Source organism: Rhinichthys klamathensis, unplaced genomic scaffold (genome assembly GCF_029890125.1).
Source record: "Rhinichthys klamathensis goyatoka isolate OS25496 unplaced genomic scaffold, OSU_Roscu_1.1 h1tg000223l_1, whole genome shotgun sequence".
Taxonomy (NCBI): Eukaryota; Metazoa; Chordata; class Actinopteri; order Cypriniformes; family Leuciscidae; genus Rhinichthys; species Rhinichthys klamathensis.
In genome coordinates, this window is record NW_026606747.1 from 273,647 (window position 1) to 283,909 (window position 10,263).

The 10,263-nt window shown below is 36.6% G+C and overlaps 1 long non-coding RNA gene across 1 annotated transcript; it reads left to right on the plus strand.

Moving 5' to 3' along the window:
• The first annotated feature begins 8,096 nt into the window (after positions 1-8,096).
• LOC130097728 (uncharacterized) lies at positions 8,097-9,602 on the plus strand. The gene is made up of 3 exons (XR_008808332.1): positions 8,097-8,420; positions 8,551-8,693; positions 9,440-9,602. It is a non-coding gene; the product is annotated as an uncharacterized LOC130097728 (long non-coding RNA).
• The last annotated feature ends 661 nt before the right edge of the window (positions 9,603-10,263 follow it).

Here is a 10,263-nt window from a genome sequence, read left to right on the forward strand (position 1 = left end):
TTTGATTTTATTCTGACTGACTCTAAGATTATTTTCCCAAATAGATTGTCGGATACTTCCACAAGTTTCCACAAGTCAGATTAGTGACGACTAATAGCCGGCATCACTTCGCGCGTGCTTGGGTGCAGAGACCAGATATTTCCGTCTGAGTAGCAGCAAATGCTGTTTGATCAGCTTGTGTCAGTAATAACTTCTCCCACTCTACAAATCAATGCTCTGACTGCAGTAATGAAAGCAATAATGACATTTTTTGGCAACTAAAGAAATGCACCAGTGATGACTTGGGCCCTTCAGTCCACAGTAAGCAGGGTCTGAAATATGTGGCACTAACCCCACCAAACACAGTAGAGGCCAAAACTAACTTAGTGAAGGTTATCTGACATAATTATTTGGCAAAAAGGGTAAACTACAGCTACAGGTTTTAGAAAAACAAAAAAGCTCCCAAGAAAAAGAATGCATTGACAACAACTGATGCAAGGAGGAGATCCAGTCAGATGATTAAATTTTATTTCTTAACAGCAGACAATCAAATAATAAATGAAGAGTCAAATTAATTAATCCATAATAGTTTAATAAAGAAACATAAATGAACAGTTAAATACTTCCAATATTTCTAAGTAAAATACAATGAACACACTCCGAGTATAATATTCTTGCCTAAAGATAAAGTTGGTTGAGGGATCTCTCTTTGAAAAGACAGGTTGTGGAGGAGCAAGGTCCGAGTCCAAAGGATCGACGGACCTGCACAGACACTGATCTCCCTCATATACAGTTGCAGATCAGAACAGAGCTAAGCTCCTCTTGTTATAGTTTATTGCATTGAAGCAGACACACAAGACTCAAGCATATCTAGTTTTCATGTTATCACACTCTGAGGTGTTAGCCCTTACACTGCAAGATGTTTAGCTAAGATAACATCCCTTTAACACTTTATTCTAAGACATTCGTGCATTTGTGGTCTGTCTATTTGAAACTTACAGACTTTTGCCCTCATCCAAACAACAAGTACAACAATTCCCCAGTCAATCAGCTACATTTTAGGCATAAAGATTTATAAAAGAAAAGTATTAAACATACATTTCAAATGATAATAATGGTAAACACATCAAAATTATTGTAATGAGAAACACATCAATGATTTCTTAAAATATGATTACATGATAAAACCTAAGCAAGAAATATGATTTTTTTTTTCCTTTTCTGATTCATCAACAACATAACCAGTTATTAAAATTTCACTGGTTCTTGTTTTTGCATGTGTGCATAATTTCTTAGCTTGGTTTTGCATGTTTCATTCCATTATTACAAATAAAACAATTGACTAAAAGCATAACTACACAATATGCTTACAAAATCTTTAACACATTTTTAATATTTGGATAAAGGGTGAAGATGTCAATTTTCCTATTTGGCCTCTACTGTATGCCAGTTCATTGACTTTCCAACTGATCTTCAATCCATGCAGCAAAAGCAAGCCACTTGTTTGAGGATTTCGCACTTCCCTGGCGCTGTTGGAAATTTTCATTTTGGGGTGAACTAACCCTTTAATACTTAAAGTACCATAAATATTTTGAAAATATACTGTAAATTCCCGATAATCATGCCAAGAAAGCTTTGACTTCTTTATAGTATTGCATCAGTAGGTGCCGATAAATGAGCGTCAGTTTTACATGTTAGGTTGACTACGTGTCAAAGCATCTTTACAGTGATAACAGGAAAATGATTCAATGATGCATAATTTAGGCTGTACTGCAGCTCTAGAAGAAAATAGTGTTTTTGAACTCAATTCAGTGTTGATTCAGTTCCACTGTAAACATCATCAACTATTAAATTAGTTCATTTCATCTATAAAGCAGTTCTTCAGAAAACAGTGATGTCATCATCCAGTTCAGTTCAGTTTAAACAAAAATAAGACCAAATCAGTGAATGGATATAAAAGACCTTGTGATGGGATGAATAAAAACACCAGTCACCGTAGCTAAAAGATGCACTGTGGTCCAACAATGTTTAAAGCATGTAACTGAAATTTGCAATTGAGTAATGATAGCAGAAGAGGTCATTACCAGAATGCAGAATCCAGAGCCATGTATTCATTTTTTTATACAATGTTCAATTAATAATATCATATCATAATATTATATTGATATGATAGCATCCAATGTTTTTATTTAATTTTTTTGTCCAGATTTATTTTAAATGTACATTGCAAATATACTAACAAAAAATGTACTATCTTTAAATATACTAAAAGTATATTAGCATCATGCTTTTTACCTATTTTCACAATACAACTTTTAACACACTTTAAAATAATTGTACTTTAGTATATTTTCTAAAAGTATATTGAAAAACAAGCATACTTTTAACATATTTCTAAAAAGTGCACTATAAGTATATTGGTTACAAATATATGCGTTGTTACACTTTTAATAAATATGCTCAACACATGTATACTTTTAATATATTTCTAACAAGTACACTAGAAGTACATTAATTATAAATACATGCTTAATTATATTTTTAAGAAATATGCTAAACACAAGCATACTTTTAGTGTAGTTTTAGTGCATTTAAAGAAAACATTCTTATGTTGCTCTTATAATACATTTTTGTAGTACTTTGCAAAGTACAAAAAAAAGTATACTTTATTGTATTTGTAATATATTCCCTGTTTTAATAGTACATTGCAAATATACTAATAAAAATATACTATTTTTAAATATACAAAACGTACATTAGCAGCATACTTTTTACTATTTCCAAAATACAATTTTTAACACACTTTAAAATAATTGTAATTTAGTATATTTTCTAAAGAATATATTTGACAAAAATATACTTGAAGTGAAAGCTCTGTTTATTTTTTATAAGTATAATTATTTGAAATATATTTTATGCATATTTTTTTTAACTATGTGCTGAAAATGATCATTGTAACAATGCATTGAAAGTATACTTTCAAAGTACATTATTAAATAACCTGAAGTTGTAGTATACTTTGTTAAATTATTGAATTTTTTAAGTGTATTTCTTCATGCTTGAAATTAACTTAATTGCTACTTCAGAAAGCAATAAAACATATGATAAATGTGTTGAAAGGCTATTTAAAACATTTTTTAATAAAGTGTACATGCTCTGCACAAAAGGCTAATTGTGATTTAAGTATTTTTAATAAATGTATACAAAGTCACAGAGAGGTCCAACGTAAACATCAATCCAATTTTATACCAACAGCACACCATATGAACACAAGAAAATGTGTTCTACTGGACAGGAAGTTCAGCTACAGGATTGTGATGTCACAAGTACAGCCAAGTAAACACTGTCTATATTGCATGGCCAAAAAAATAATTTCACTGCTTTAATACATTCTATCATAATCAGTGATCAAAAACTCTTAACATATCATTGTTAATTTTAGGCAGAAATAAAGCTTAAAAACAACAATTGGCATTGACATCAGTAAAGCTGCAGAAGTAGTTCCCCAGGAGTCAGTTTTAGTCTCTTTCAATATTGTTTGGAAGTGGAATGACATACAGTTTGTCCTTAGACCTAATCAGTACACATTTACGTTTGAGTGATTGCGGAGGGACAGCAAACACATTATTGGTGTGAGACACTTCATATATAAATGTTGAGGATATATTTAGCTGAGCATCTCTACACAACTTTCCTCCACTCTTGGCAAGCTCTTTAACTAAAACACAGAATCTGTTGTTGGTGGATGCAGTAGATGCCCTGTCCTCACACGTAAAATCCACCAGGGTCATAATTTCATAGAATGTTCCGTCACTTAACTGGACAACTGAATTGTTTCTCTTTTTAAGAGTTGTGCTCTTGCAGGAATGATAAAGAACTCCGCTACAAGTGAAACGGTCATAAAATAAACCCGAATTAACGGTGTCACCAGTAAAGTCTTCAATAGCCATCCTCTGCAGGACAGATGTGGTACCTTTCTTCGGGCAACCAAAACCTCTGACATTATCTTGAAACTTCTTTGACTTCTGTCTTAAAGCTGCAGTAGGGAGTTTTGAGAAAACGTTGACTTAGCCTGAAAATTTGAACAAGCACAACTTACAGGTCCCACCCCCTTGCTCTCTGCTGCGCTACATCCCTCCCTCCACAGCTCGTCCTCCACAGCGGAGCCTGTCGTGAACGCGCAGGGTAGTAAACAGGGCTACCGATAACAGCGGATAAAAAGTTATATGGCACATTCACTAATAGGGACTAAACGTCAATAATATGCTTTACATTGACTATGCCCATACTTTGACTACAAACTTGGTCCTCAAATCATTATGTATTTTCCAATAGCCTACATGTAACTTTATAACGTTGCACTCTTTCTATAAGTTATAAATAGCTAGTAAGATAACGTTAATATAACGGTAACTAACGTTACAGTATGCAAGTAAATATTCTAGCGATATATAATGCTAGATAAGGTGTGCTAGTACATTATTTCAGCAACATGACAAGCCAGTGAACTGGCAGGTTTCAATTGTTGCTTAGCAGAGTGCGTGACATTTTATCTACATGTTATGCGGCTAGAGTTTTGACACCGAGTCAATGGGCTCTGTGTAATTCTTTCTTTTTCGCTTGTTTATCGTCATCAGTCTTTTTCTTTTTACCTCTTTGTTTTATGAGCAGGTGTCACTCGAGAATTGGCAGTTTAGGTTGTTTCTCCGTCATAAGCACAGCGGCAGCTCGCCGGCAATCTTGAGTTTGAACGACGGCTCGCGCTGTGCAAGAGAGGGGTGTGATCAGCGCGTACACGAGCGTGATTGACACTGCTAAGACACTCCTCCTGGCTCTGATTGGTTGTTTCTGACCGGGACCGTGTATTTCTTGCAAATGGCAATAGGACCACTGGGAGGAGCCAGAGGAGCTTGATTTTTACACAGATTATCTGTCTCATATTCTACTGTCAGGACATAATGACAGTTTTAGCAAATACATTTTTTCAAAAGTTACCTACAGCAGCTTTAAGGCAGATCTATTTTGGAGTTTGTCAAAAAATGTTCTTATGTTTTCAGCAGCATTTGCCATTGCAGTCCCTGCTTTTACTGAGAGAGCCCTCCACCCAAGGAATCTCTTAACTATTTGATCTAGCACATGCGTTGTTCCGTTGAAAAACTTCAGCAATGTTCCATTAAAAGATTCGAATGGAAATGTGGATGTTGCCCACAGCGGCCCCCAGTTTCGCACACTTGTTGCTAAGTGCATTAACAAATGCACATTGAAAGAAACATTTTTAGCACCATAAAGTTTTCTCAAAGTTACGCACAAACTTTCGAAGAGCTCGTTCTACCATATCCACATGGTTTGCTTTGATGGCATCATGAAGAAGAGTGTGCATTGAAAAAACTAATAAAAAAAGATGATTCCAGTATTTCTTTTTCAAAATACCACTCAAAACAGGCAAAGCATAAAACAACAAAAAAGACCTCCATTCAGATGCTTTCCAGAATTTTCGGTCTTTCAATGATCTTGGGGCCCTTGTGACTTCCAAAGGTGGGTTAATGGCCTTGAGCCCCTGGTCTATGTCATTGGTCTTTGAGCCCAATCTTCCTTATGGTGTTTACTGTCCAGCCACAGAGATGCTATCTGTTTAGTTACACCAAGGCAGACACTGTGCTGGTACTCTGGAACGAAGCCTGTGATCATGTTAAAGCTTTCAAGTTCCATCAAAGGTGATGGTCCTTTTACACCCATTACTGGTTGAGCAGGTGTTGCCAGCATAGCATGCCGGAAATGATCTGTCTCTGTCCTTAAAGGTGGTTCAGGTGTTTCCCAAATATATGGGCCACCACCGTATAGTGGAGGCAAAAGTCACACCCATATTTTCCATTGAACTGCTTTGTGTTTCTCAGAAGGGGCCGGGCAATTGAATCAGAAGAGCAGAGGAGTGAAGGAACCTTGCTTGTATGCTCTACGTTTTCAGAGTCCCTCCATGTGATTCCAATCTGTTGTAGTTCCTTGAGCTGTGACACAAAAGCAGTTAAAAATGTCTTCATATTTGGCTTGCTGTTACCAACCCATAAGCATGGTACGCATATGTTCCTTTCACGATCACTTGGTGACAGCTCAATAATTTGACACTGGATTGGCCATATCTGTTCATTATTACTTTTAAAAACAGGAATTACATCACAATTCCACAAGATTGATATGTCATCAGGCCCCATTTGTCCACTCTGCGTGATCTTTTGATATTCTTCCCCACACTGAATATCGGAAACAATTACTCCCATTATTAAACTTCATTTTTCATTACTGTTGCCCCAAGAACACATCAATATGCAGATTAGATACAGTTTATATAGATACATTGTATTGAATGGGTCTGCCCATTTATAGACATTTTGCCCACATATTGCATAAATTATAATAGTATATCAGTTTATTCCATTATATCTTTCACAACATGTATAATAATTAATTAATAATTAATTAATAATAAAAAAATATTATAAAACAAAATCAGATCAGTAAGCATAATAACATATCATTAATATATATATATATACACTCACCGGCCACTTTATTAGGTACCCCATGCTAGTAACGGGTTGGACCCCCTTTTGCCTTCAGAACTGCCTCAATTCTTCGTGGCATAGATTCAACAAGGTGCTGGAAGCATTCCTCAGGGAGTTTGGTCCATATTGACATGATGGCATCACACAGTTGCCGCAGATTTGTCGGCTGCACATCCATGATGCGAATCTCCCGTTCCACCACATCCCAAAGATGCTCTATTGGGTTGAGATCTGGTGACTGTGGAGGCCATTTTAGTACAGTGAACTCATTGTCATGTTCAAGAAACCAATTTGAAATGATTAGAGCTTTGTGACATGGTGGAAGTAGCCATCAGAGGATGGGTACATGGTGGCCATAAAGGGATGGACATGGTCAGAAACAATGCTCAGGTAGGCCGTGGCATTTAAACGATGCCCAATTGGCACTAAGGGGCCTAAAGTGTGCCAGGAAAACATCCCCCACACCATTACACCACCACCACCAGCCTGCACAGTGGTAACAAGGCATGATGGTTCCATGTTCTCATTCTGTTTACGCCAAATTCTGACTCTAACATCTGAATGTCTCAACAGAAATCGAGACTAATCAGACCAGGCAACATTTTTCCAGTCTTCAACTGTTCAATTTTGGTGAGCTCTTGCAAATTGTAGCCTCTTTTTCCTATTTGTAGTGGAGATGAGTGGTACCCGGTGGAGTCTTCTGCTGTTGTAGCCCATCCGCCTCAAGGTTGTGCGTGTTGTGGCTTCACAAATGCTTTGCTGCATACCTCGGTTGTAACGAGTGGTTATTTCAGTCACTGTTGCCCTTCTATCAGCTCGAACCAGTCTGGCCATTCTCCTTTGACCTCTGGCATCAACAAGGCATTTCCGCCCACAGAACTGCCGCTCACTGGATGTTTTTTCTTTTTCGGACCATTCTCTGTAAACCCTAGAGATGGTTGTGCTTGGAAATCCCAGTAGATTAGCAGTTTCTGAAATACTCAGACCAGCCCTTCTGGCACCAACAATCATGCCACGTTCAAAGTCACTCAAATCACCTTTCTTCCCCATACTGATGCTCGGTTTGAACTGCAGGAGATTGTCTTGACCATGTCTACATGCCTAAATGCACTGAGTTGCCGCCATGTGATTGGCTGCTTAGAAATTAAGTGTTAACGAGCAGTTGGACAGGTGTACCTAATAAAGTGGTCGGTGAGTGTATATATATATATATATATATATATACATACATGTAAAGTGTTTTTTATGCAATAAACAATGTAACGTTAATGACATGGGGGGAAAAACTAAATCAATTTTAAAAATCTAATTAAGAGTGATAATACTGCAAAAGAAAAAAGTTTTTAGTTTACCTTTTTCTGTTGAAGTTTTCTGTATTTTGAGGATCTTGGTGTATCTGGTTGAGTCCCATCGGAATTCAAAATTATCTTATAATGTCGTTTTGATGCCATGATGATGTCAGCGTATTCTCTACTGGATTCAAAAAAATAGATTTTGAGAAAACAAGATTTTATAGATTTATAGAACAAGAAAAATAGATTTTGAGCGCCACGGTATTTGACCAATCAAGTGTCTTAGTGTTGCTTTTAGCCAATCAGAGCAGCAGATGGTACTCGCTTCGATTGATGCTCCCGCGCTAAGCGACGTTTTGCTGCAGAAGGAGACGTTACTAATACACGATGCCGTTCCAGTTTGCCATTTATTACTTATATGATAAATCATTGAAAGTGGAGAGCACATTGATCCTCGTAGATATAGACCAGCATAGTCAAGTTACGTAAAAACCAGACCTTGATGGAGACGAGAATTGGCTGGAAATAAAGTGGCCTTCACGTAAAGAACCAGAGAAGACAGTGCCCGCAAAAGTCTTGCTGTTTGGAGGTCTGTTATTTTTTTAATTTTATTTCTTAAGTTATACTTTCAAATGTTTTATTGCGCTATTGTGTCGCTTTTTTTTTATAACAGGTGCAAGTTACGTTAGGCTAAAGTGTTTTTGCGCTTGTTATATCAGATTCGTTCCAAGACCTCGTCATGAAGAAAAACTTACTACTTTTGGGAAAGGACATATGGAACCAGGATGAAAGCAGGGGCGTTTGTGTCAAAAAGAAAATGTTGGACACCAGCAAGCTAAACGAGGCCAAAAAAGGCAGGCTGGTGAGTGGATATGGATCATGATATGGATAAGTCTTTATGTAATATTAACAGTTTTATGTCATGGTGATAGTTTTATGTCATGGTGATAGTAACTTCTTAATATTCCAGAAGATATGCAAAATGTAAAATTGATTCCATGCATGTAATATTAAATATGAGTCCATAATTACAGTCTGTACCTCAGGTAGTTCACAACTATGCTCATTTTGAAAAAAAAACAACAACACAGATGAATTATCATGCTCATTTTTAAAATCCTGTCTTGAGGATAACTTCGTTTTTCTCTATTTGTACTCCAATTTGGGTATTGTACGCATTATGGAGCAATAAACACTATATGTTTCATTCATAGTCAAAGCTATAGAAACCTCTCTCATGCAGGAAGTCCACAAGTAAGACTTATACAAGTTTAAAAAAAAATACAGTATTTTTTTTCATTGGAAGACAATTTCATAAAAAGCCAAAGAATGAAGTTATGAGTTTCATAAAAGACATGCAGCATTTTTATTCACACTGTTCTAATCACATAAAGCTTATAAATAAAGTGTGTCATTCTGCCATCTCCAGTAAAGCAGTAATCTCAGATATTACATTAAATGATCAAATAAATCTTTGGCCTTTCATTGTGACTGCTGCCAAAATATTTTCTAATCAGAAAAACAATCTGCATCAAATTTCATTATATCAGCATGAATGTGACATAATGAAGATTTTAACCATTTTTTTATTTATTACATTTTTTTCAGCAAAAGCAAACCAAGATCAAAGAGGCAGCCAGAGACAAGATGTTACAAAAACTGAAGAATTCACTTTCTCAGAGCAGGGCCGTAGACACACAAGATCAAAACACCAGCTCTGAGGATGAAGTTCCACAATGTCTTCATAATGTATGCATACTGTCTTATTGAGTTTTTGGCTACATTTTTATAGTTTGAATGTTTTATAAACAGGACCACACTAAAAAAAAAAAAAATCAGAATAAATAAAGCATTTACATAGCATGCCAGTTAAATATGTACTAATTTACACCCAAAGTGCTTTACAATCATATCAAGAGTCTCTCCCCAACCACCACTTGTGAACCTAGCATCTTATTTTTTATTTTATTTTTAATGTTTTTTTGTTTGTTTTTTCTTATTAACATTTTTGTCCAAGTAAAGCTAGTAAACACTAAGAAAGCTGCCAGACCCCTGGCATTCACTTCCGATCATCACACCAGTTCTGATGAGGCCACAAACATAGCGAGCCCACTCCGTCCAGATCATCGCACCAGTTCTGATGATGCCACAAACATAGCGAGCCCACTCCGTCCAGATCATCGCACCAGTTCTGATGAGGCCACAAACATAGCGAGCCCACTCCGTCCAGATCATCGCACCAGTTCTGATGAGGCCACAAACATAGCGAGCCCACTCCGTCCAGATCATCGCACCAGTTCTGATGATGCTACAAACATAGCAAGCCCACTCCGTCCAGATCATCGCACCAGTTCTGATGAGGCCACAAACAAAGCGAGCCCACTCCGTCCAGATCATCGCACCAGTTCTGATGAGGCCACAAACATAGCGAG